An 8867-nucleotide genomic window follows, 5' to 3' on the forward strand; every position below is an offset into this window, starting at 1 on the left:
GTTAAAGCAATTTTCTACAGTTCTATACATTTTGCCATGGGTTAGAGAGAAATTGTGACATTTTAAAGCAAATGTCATGCAATTCTACTAATTTTGCCATGGGCAGAGATTTTCTTTGCAGTTTCAAAGCTAATTACTGCAGTTCTACACATTTTGCCATAACTTATGCCATGTTAATGATATCTGGGTCAGTGCTCCTGAGCATGTGCCCGGTTGATATTCGGCCATGATTACTACAAGTTCAGATAACTGGCTAGACTAATTTCACAATGTAAGAATTGTTAGCTGACATGGCTAATTGAGTGATTGTCAGTGACTGACAAAACAAGAGAAAAACTGATGATCCACAACCACATTCTTAACTTACACCTTGTGTATTCTACTATTCTAACGCTCAACAGTAAGTTGAGACACCGACTTGAGTTCCCCAAGAATTATATATAATAATAATCATTGGATCTGGGGGCCCTAAGCAACCGCTTATGTTGCTTATAACCACTATCCAGCGCTGCTACACGTGCTGTTACCAGGCACAGGCAGGCCCGAGTAAGGACTAAGTACACAACTTTCCTTCAGGATTACTGAGAGAGGGGATTTGATTTACTGATATTTCTGACCAATCTGGAATTCCTGATTGTTTGACCCTAGAAAATCTGGACGGCCGATTCTCACACCTCTATTTTACAATCACAGTGGACCAATAGCTTTTACCCATTGTCTTCATTTTGACAATCACATTCCTAATTATACTGTATGTCTGACTACTGGAGGCTTACTATAAAAACAATATGGGCTAACCCAGTTCCTAGCTGGCTACTGCGAATGGGTTTCCTCATACAAGCTACACACATTTGTAGAAGAAATGACTATAATTATGTAATATAAATCAATTTAAATCCAATGTAAGGAGAAGAGCCAGAAATATATATTTGTTCTAACAGCAATGTTCCTACTATGTTTTCAGGTGGGAGCCTTCTCTTCCAGTGCTCTTGGCTCCTACCTCTTTGCCGGGTTATCTATTTATAACAATGACTAATCATTGCCTTACGATTCTAACATTAGAGAGCTTTTGTTATCATGGCTTACTCTGGAAAGGTCAGAAGCAATTCTATTAGCTGTTGGTGTTGCATTTCAGACCCATACCTCATTGACAAACAGATGTTTTTCAGTGGAAAATGTCCACATTTTGTCATTTGTCCTCTTCAGACACAATACAGGGCCTGAGAGAAATTCCTCTTTCCCTCTTCCTCAGAAAGCCCCAGTTGCTAGAGCATATTGAGTCACCATGTTATGGGAGTCTTATGTGAAAATGTGTTATAGTGGCTATCTCTCCTCCGCAATACTGTAGTGTTTATACTTACAAATGTAGGATCTTCATTTGATCACTCTTTTCTTGCTGAGAATTGTCCTGTGCTGCAGGAAATGCAGATGAGCTTTGTGATTGACATAAATGAACTGAAAACCTGCACTAACACACTGTTATATTAACAGTATTCCACTTTTCATGTCGCCTAATAGCCTAACCTGTAGCCTAGCCTGTAGCTAATAGCCTAACCACCGGTCAAGCAACATTATGGACTAAAAGTTCAAATCCTATTGCTGCAGGATTATTTTGCTGCCAAAATACAGGTGCAATTATGATCCTACACCTGTAAAGTGAATCATACTATCATACTTTGCTTAATCGGTTATTCAAAAGTCCAGGGTTTATTTTCATGTTGATCCTCCACTCCTCCTTAGAACCAACATAGATCCACTGCCGTGTGTCATGAGTATGCAAGACAGATCAGGAGGGTCCAACGTTACACAGAATTCAGATAGAAATTCATTGTACTGAACAGATATTTATTATGTATGACTGACTGTCATGGTGAATAGGGGGTCATGTGAGGTCTATTAATTACAGTTCTGCAGTATCTGCCACCTTCTGAATGTTTCACCTCACCGTTGAATCAGTTAAAGTCTCTTTCTCTTAATTGTCAACTGATTTGAAGAGAATGCCATTCAAAGTAAATTCACATTATACTTTTATGAAACTGCTTTATGGAATTACTTATGGAGAATAATCCATTATTGTAACTGCGCAGGGTTTGTCAGACTGACTGCAGCACTGCATTGTGCTGTAGCTTAAGTACAGCAGGGTTTTGTTGGGCAATGATGTAAAAACTTGGAGATTAGGCTTTTTCATATCCCGCCTCCCCCCACTTCATCAAAACTCAATGCACTCATTAATAATGTACTGGGAATGAAGGTTAATGTATGTGATGAAATATTGATGAGTTTTATAAGAGCCTAGGCAGAGCTGACCTTTCAGTTGTCAATGCCTCTGATGCACTGCCTCTTGGCAGTTTGGGCTTGTCCTGTTTTGGTCCCTTTCACTGCTCTGTGCACAAAAACCACCATCTTCTACCACTCTATGTCACATTATTGTCACGGAAGACATGAGTTTATTCAGATTGAAGCCCTAACCCTGAAGGTCCACTAATGAGGTTTGCGTGTTGGGTTACATTACATGAGTTTAACAAAAATAGACTTTTTAGACCAAATTGTATTTTCTCGGCTAACTACATAGCTTTGGGACAGAAGCCATTATAACACTACATTACACACAGAACATACATACGTTTTATGAGTGTACAAGCCCTTGAGCAAGGAGTTTCAACAACAAAACACACATCCCAGAGATATATCTACTATATGAGAATAGCTTTAAATAGGTTGTTTGTTAGTACTATCAGGTATATTACAACACACTAAATAAGATATTTGTTTTTTCAGGGTGAAATTGGCTGTCAAATTAAATCTCTCCTTTCAAGTGTTCGGCTGTTTCTCTGGAATCATAACAAATGCTCATTAGCCACATGATGCTTCCAGGGCAACCTCTCCCTGAGAGAGGCTGCAATTATTCCACTGTAATAACGCTCTCTCTCTCTCTCTCTCCAATTGACACAAACTGTCAAATTATTCTAAAAAGACACTAATGACCCAGCTTCATATGCAAGCAACCCAGTGGTTGTTGAAGCTATTATAGCTGATCTCCTAATAACATTGCTGGTAACGCAGTATCTGCGTGGTGCTATGTGTCTTTGTCTCAGTTAAGTGCAGTACTTTTGAATGGGGTGTCATTTGGGACAGATTCTATATAATTTGGGCTAGCTCCATGGATTATTGTTGACCTTTGCCCTTCTGATGTCAGAGATGGCTGTATCAGTGCATTCCCACTAAAAGTAGCACTTTACTTGGTGATGTGGTGCACTGACTCCTCTGTGACCCAGTGTATATACATTTTTCATTCTGCCTTTCTGATGCAGGGATTCTTACTTACTGGGTAAAAAAAGATGGATGGATTGGGGTATAGTACAGTATATATATACAGTATATCTTTATTAGATGTCTGACAGGGGGTGCTGTGTTGAAGACACTGTGTCTCCATCTTGGTATTCCTCCACCATTGTACAGTTTTTGGGGGAAGCCATATCATATCTACATTTGTTTATGACACATTTATTCCATTACAGACACCTTAATGCATACATTGCAATTATATTGTGTGATCTAAACATAATAATACAAGATTTAAGTATACTTTTTTGAAATCCTACAACAACAAAAATGGTTAAATACATTTAATTTTGTCCATGAAACATGAAATACTGTAGAATTCCATTCATTTCTATGGAGGACTGCTCCTTATGGGGAGTGCTAATATGGTTGACCTGCGGCTTCATAGCCTCTCACTGGCCAATACATAGCATTAGCAATACAGGATTTTTAAACATCATTTGGGTGCATTGGATTTGTTTGTTTTTTACTAACCCATTATTTCATACAGTATGTTCTTCAATGTCTTTGATATGCATTACTTCATGATGTTTAGGATATTGCATATAAAAGTGTGATGTATTGAGTGTACACCTCTCTCTTCCACATAATGGAGAATCTTGTCAGTTATGGTTATTAGACGTCTGCTGTTGAGTTCTGAACATCGCACAGTACTGAATATCCCCCTGCGGATTTCTGCTTATGATTCATTTTTATGGCACAGATTTATAAGCCCATTCATCTAGAGAACTGATAACATTCAGGTCAAGGGAAAACAAAAAGACAGAGTTGGAGAAAAAGAGGAAAGAGATGATGAAGAAGAGATTACATTTGACAATTGACCAACTGTACTCCCCATACTCCACTGTCTTCGAAATGAATTCATTTGTTTAAAATCAGAGACTGGATTAAATCAGGGATATTCAACCGGGAGTACTGCAGGGGGTTCGAAAATACATTTAAAAAGTGATTTTTGCTATGACTATTGATTGATTGACTATGACATTTTAAGTCATCCAGCAGTGCTATTTGCAGACTTAGCTCCAGTTAAATGTTGCAAATCTTCAGCAATTCCTGATCCTGCGACCAAAAACAAGCTACATATGGACAGCGCCAAAACAAATGATCTAATGATTCTGTCTCTTCTCAGCAAAATCTGCAGAGCTGGGATGGTTGAACACCTCATATACACTGCTCAAAAAAATGGAAAAAGGAGTGGACACAATGTAACTCCAAGTCAATCACAATTCTGTGAAATCAAACTGTCCACTTAGGAAGCTACACTGATTAACAATAAATTTCACATGCTGTTGTGCAAATGGAATAGACAACAGGTGGAAATTATAGGCAATTAGCAAGACACCCCTAATAAAGGAGTGGTTCTGCAGGTGGTGACCACAGACCACTTCTCAGTTCCTATGCTTCCTGGCTGATGTTTTGGTCACTTTTGAATGCTGGCGGTGCTTTCACTCTAGTGGTAGCATGAGACGGAGTCAACAACCCACACAAGTGGCTCAGGTAGTGCAGCTCATCCGGGATGGCACATCAATGCGAGCTGTGGCAAGAAGGTTTGCTGTGTCTGTCAGCGTAGTGTCCAGAGCATGGAGGCACTACCAGGAGACAGGCCAGTACATCAGGAGATGTGGAGGAGGCCGTAGGAGTGCAACAACCCAGCAGCAGGACCGCTACCTCCGCCTTTGTGCAAGGAGGAGCAGGAGGAGCACTGCCAGAGCCCTGCAAAAGGACCTCCAGGAGGCCACAAATGTGCATGTGTCTGCTCAAACGGTCAGAAACAGACTCCATGAGGATGGTATGAGGGCCCGACGTCCACAGGTGGGGGTTGTGCTTACAGCCCAACACCGTGCAGGATGTTTGGCATTTTCCAAAGAACATCAAGATTGGCAAATTCGCCACTGGAGCCCTGTGCTCTTCACAGATGAAAGCAGGTTCACACTGAGCACATGTGACAGACGTGACAGAGTCTGGAGACGCCGTGGAGAACATTCTGCTGCCTGCAACATCCTCCAGCATGACCGGTTTGGCGGTGTGTCAGTCATGGTGTGGGGTGGAATTTCTTTGGGGGGCCGCACAGCCCTCCATGTGCTCGCCAGAGGTAGCCTGACTGCCATTAGGTACCGAGATGAGATCCTCAGACCCCTTGTGAGACCATATGCTGGTGCGGTTGGCCCTGGATTCCTCCTAATGCAAGACAATGCTAGACCTCATGTGGCTGGAGTGTGTCTGCAGTTCCTGCAAGAGGAAGGCATTGATGCTATGGACTGGCCCGCTATGCTATGGACTATGGACCGCTATGCTATGGACTGGCCCGCCCGTTCCCCAGACCTGAATCCAATTGGGACATCATGTCTCGCTCCATCCACCAACGCCACATTGCACCACAGACTGTCCAGGAGTTGGCAGATGCTTTAGTCCAGGTCTGGGAGGAGTTCCCTCAGGAGACCATCCGCCACCTCATCAGGAGCATGCCCAGGTGTTGTAGGGAGGTCATACAGGCACGTGGAGGCCACACACACTACTGAGAATCATTTTGACTTGTTTTAAGGACATTACATCAAAGTTGGATCAGCCTGTAGTGTGGTTTTCCACTTTAATTTTGTGTGTGACTCCAAATCCAGACCATGGGTTGATAAATTTGATTTCCATTGATCATTTTTTGTGTGATTTTGTTGTCAGCACATTCAACTATGTAAAGAAAAAAGTATTTAATAAGAATATTTTATTCATTCAGATCTAGGATGTGTTATTTTAGTGTTCCCTTTATTTTTGGGGGCAGTGTATATACAGTCAGGTCCATAAGTATTTGGACAAATCAAATCAAATGTTATTTGTCACATGCACCGAATACAACAGGTCTAGTAGACCTTACAGTGAAATGCTTACTTACATGCCCTTAACCAACAATGCAGTTTTAAGAAAATACCTACAAAAAAGTAAGAGATAAGAATAACGAATAAAAGAGTAGCAGTAATCAACAATAGCGGGGCTATATACAGGGGGTACCGGTACAGAGTCAATGTGTGGGGGCACCGGAGTCGAGGTAATTAAGGTAATATGTACATGTAGGTAGAGTTATTAAAGTGACTATGCATAGATAATAACAGAGAGTAGCAGCAGCGTAGAGGAGGGTGGTTGGGGGGGGGGGGGCAATGCAAATAGTTTGGGTAGCCATTTGATTAGCTGTTCAGAGTCTTATGGCTTGGGGGTAGAAGCTGTTTAGAAGCCTCTTGGACCTAGACTTGGCCTTCCGGTACTGCTTGGCGTGTGGTAGCAGAGAGAACAGTCTATTACTTGGGTGGCTGGAGTCTTTGACAATTTTTAGGGCCTTCCTCTGACACAGCCTAGTATAGCAGTCCTGGATGGCATGAAGTTTGGCCCCGGTGATGTACTGGGCCATACTCACTACCCTCTAAAGTGCCTTGTGGTCGGAGGCTGAGCAGTTGCCATACCAGGCAGTGATCAATCCGTCAGGATGCTCTCAATGGTGCAGCTGTAAAACCTTTTGAGGATCAGAGGACCCATGCCAAATCTTTTCCTCCTGAGGGGGAATAGATTTTGTCGAGCCCTCGTCACAACTGTCTGGGTGTGCTTGGACCATGTTAGTTTGTTGGTGATGTGGACGCCAAGGAACTTGAAGCTCTCAACCTGCTCCACTACAGCCCATTCGATGAGAATGGGGGCGTGCTCGGTCCTCCTTTTCTTGTGGTCCACAAACTTCTCCTTTGTCTTGATAACGTTGAGGGTGAGGTTGTTGTCCTTGCACCACACGGTCAGGTCTCTGACCTCCTCCCTATAGGCTGTCTCATTGTTGTAGGTGATCAGGCCTACCGCTGTTGTGTCATCAGCAAACTTAATGATGGTGTTGGAGTCGTGCCTGGCTGCACAGTCATGAGTGAACAGGAAATACAGGAGGGGACTGAGCAAGCATCCTTGAAGGGCCCCTGTGTTGAGGTTCAGTGTGGCGGATGTGTTGTTACCTACCCTTACCAACTGGGGGCGGCCCGTCAGGAAGTCCAGGATTCAGTTGCAGAGGGAGGTGTTTAGTCACAGGGTCCTTAGCTTAATAATGAGCTTTGAGGGCACTATGGTGTTGAACACTGAGCTGTAGTCAATGAATAGCATTCTCACCTAGGTGTTCCTTTTGTCCAGGTGTGAAAGGGCAATGTGGAGTGCAATAGAGATTACATCATCTGTGGATCTGTTGGTGAGGTATGGAAATTGGGGTGGGTCTAGGATTTCTGGGATAATGGTGTTGATGTGAGCCATTACCAGCCTTTCAGTGCATTTCATGGCAACTGCCTGAAGTCTGGAACCCATAAACATCACCAGATGCTGGGTTTCTTCCCTGGTGATGCTCTGCCAGGCCTTTCTCTGCAGCTGTCTTCAGTTCCTGCTTGTTCTTGGGGTGTTTTGCTTTCCGTTTTACCTTCAGCAAGTGAAATGCATGCTCAATTGGATTCAGGTCAGGTGATTCAATTGGCAATTGCAGAATATTCCACTTCTTTGCCTTAAAATAGTATTGGGTTGCTTTCGCAGTATGCTTTGGGTCATTGTCCATCTTCTCTGTGAAGCACCGTCCAATGAGTTTCGCAGTATTTGGCTGAATCTGAGCAGATAATATAGCCCGAAACACTTCAGAAATCATCCTGCTGCTTTTGTCAGCAGTCACATCATCAATAAATACAAGGGAACCAGTTCCATTGGCAGCCATACATGCCCACGCCATAACACCAACTCCACCATGCTTCACAGATGAGGTGGTATGCTTCGGATCATGAGCAGTTCCTTCCCTTCTCCATACTCTTCTCTTTCCATCATTCTGGTACAAGTCGATATTTGTCACATCTGTCCATAGGATGTTGTTCCAGAACAGTACAGGCTTTTTAAAATGTTTTTTTTGGCTAACTCTAATCTGGTCTTCCTGTTTTTGAGGCTTACCAAGGGTTTACATCTTGTGGTAAACCCTCTGAATTTACTCTGGTGAAGTCTTCTCTTGATTGTTGATTTTGACACATACAGTTGAAGTGGGAAGTTAACATACACTTAAGTTGGAGTCATTATTAAAACTAATTTTTCACCCACTCAGTTGAAGTCAGTTAGGACATCTACTTTGTGCATGACACAAGTCATTTCTCCAACAATTGTTTGCAGACAAATTATTTCACTGATAATTCACTGTATCACAATTCCAGTGGGTCAGAAGTTTACATACACTAAGTTGACTGTGCCTTTAAACAGCTTGGACAATTCCAAAAAATGGTGTCATGGCTTTAGAACATTCTGATAGGTTAATTGACATCATTTGAGTCAATTGGAAGTGTACCTGTGGATGTATTTCAAGGCCTACCTTCAAACTCAGCAGTGCCTCTTTGCTTGACATCATGGGAAAATCAAAAGAAATCAGCCAAGACCTCAGAAAAACAATTGTAGACCTCCACAAGTCTGGTTCATCCTTGGGAGCAATTTCCAAATGCCTGAAGGTACCACATTCATCTGTACAAACAATAGTACACAAGTATAAACACCAC

This window comes from Oncorhynchus kisutch, linkage group LG24 (assembly GCF_002021735.2).
Source record: "Oncorhynchus kisutch isolate 150728-3 linkage group LG24, Okis_V2, whole genome shotgun sequence".
NCBI classification, from domain to species: Eukaryota; Metazoa; Chordata; class Actinopteri; order Salmoniformes; family Salmonidae; genus Oncorhynchus; species Oncorhynchus kisutch.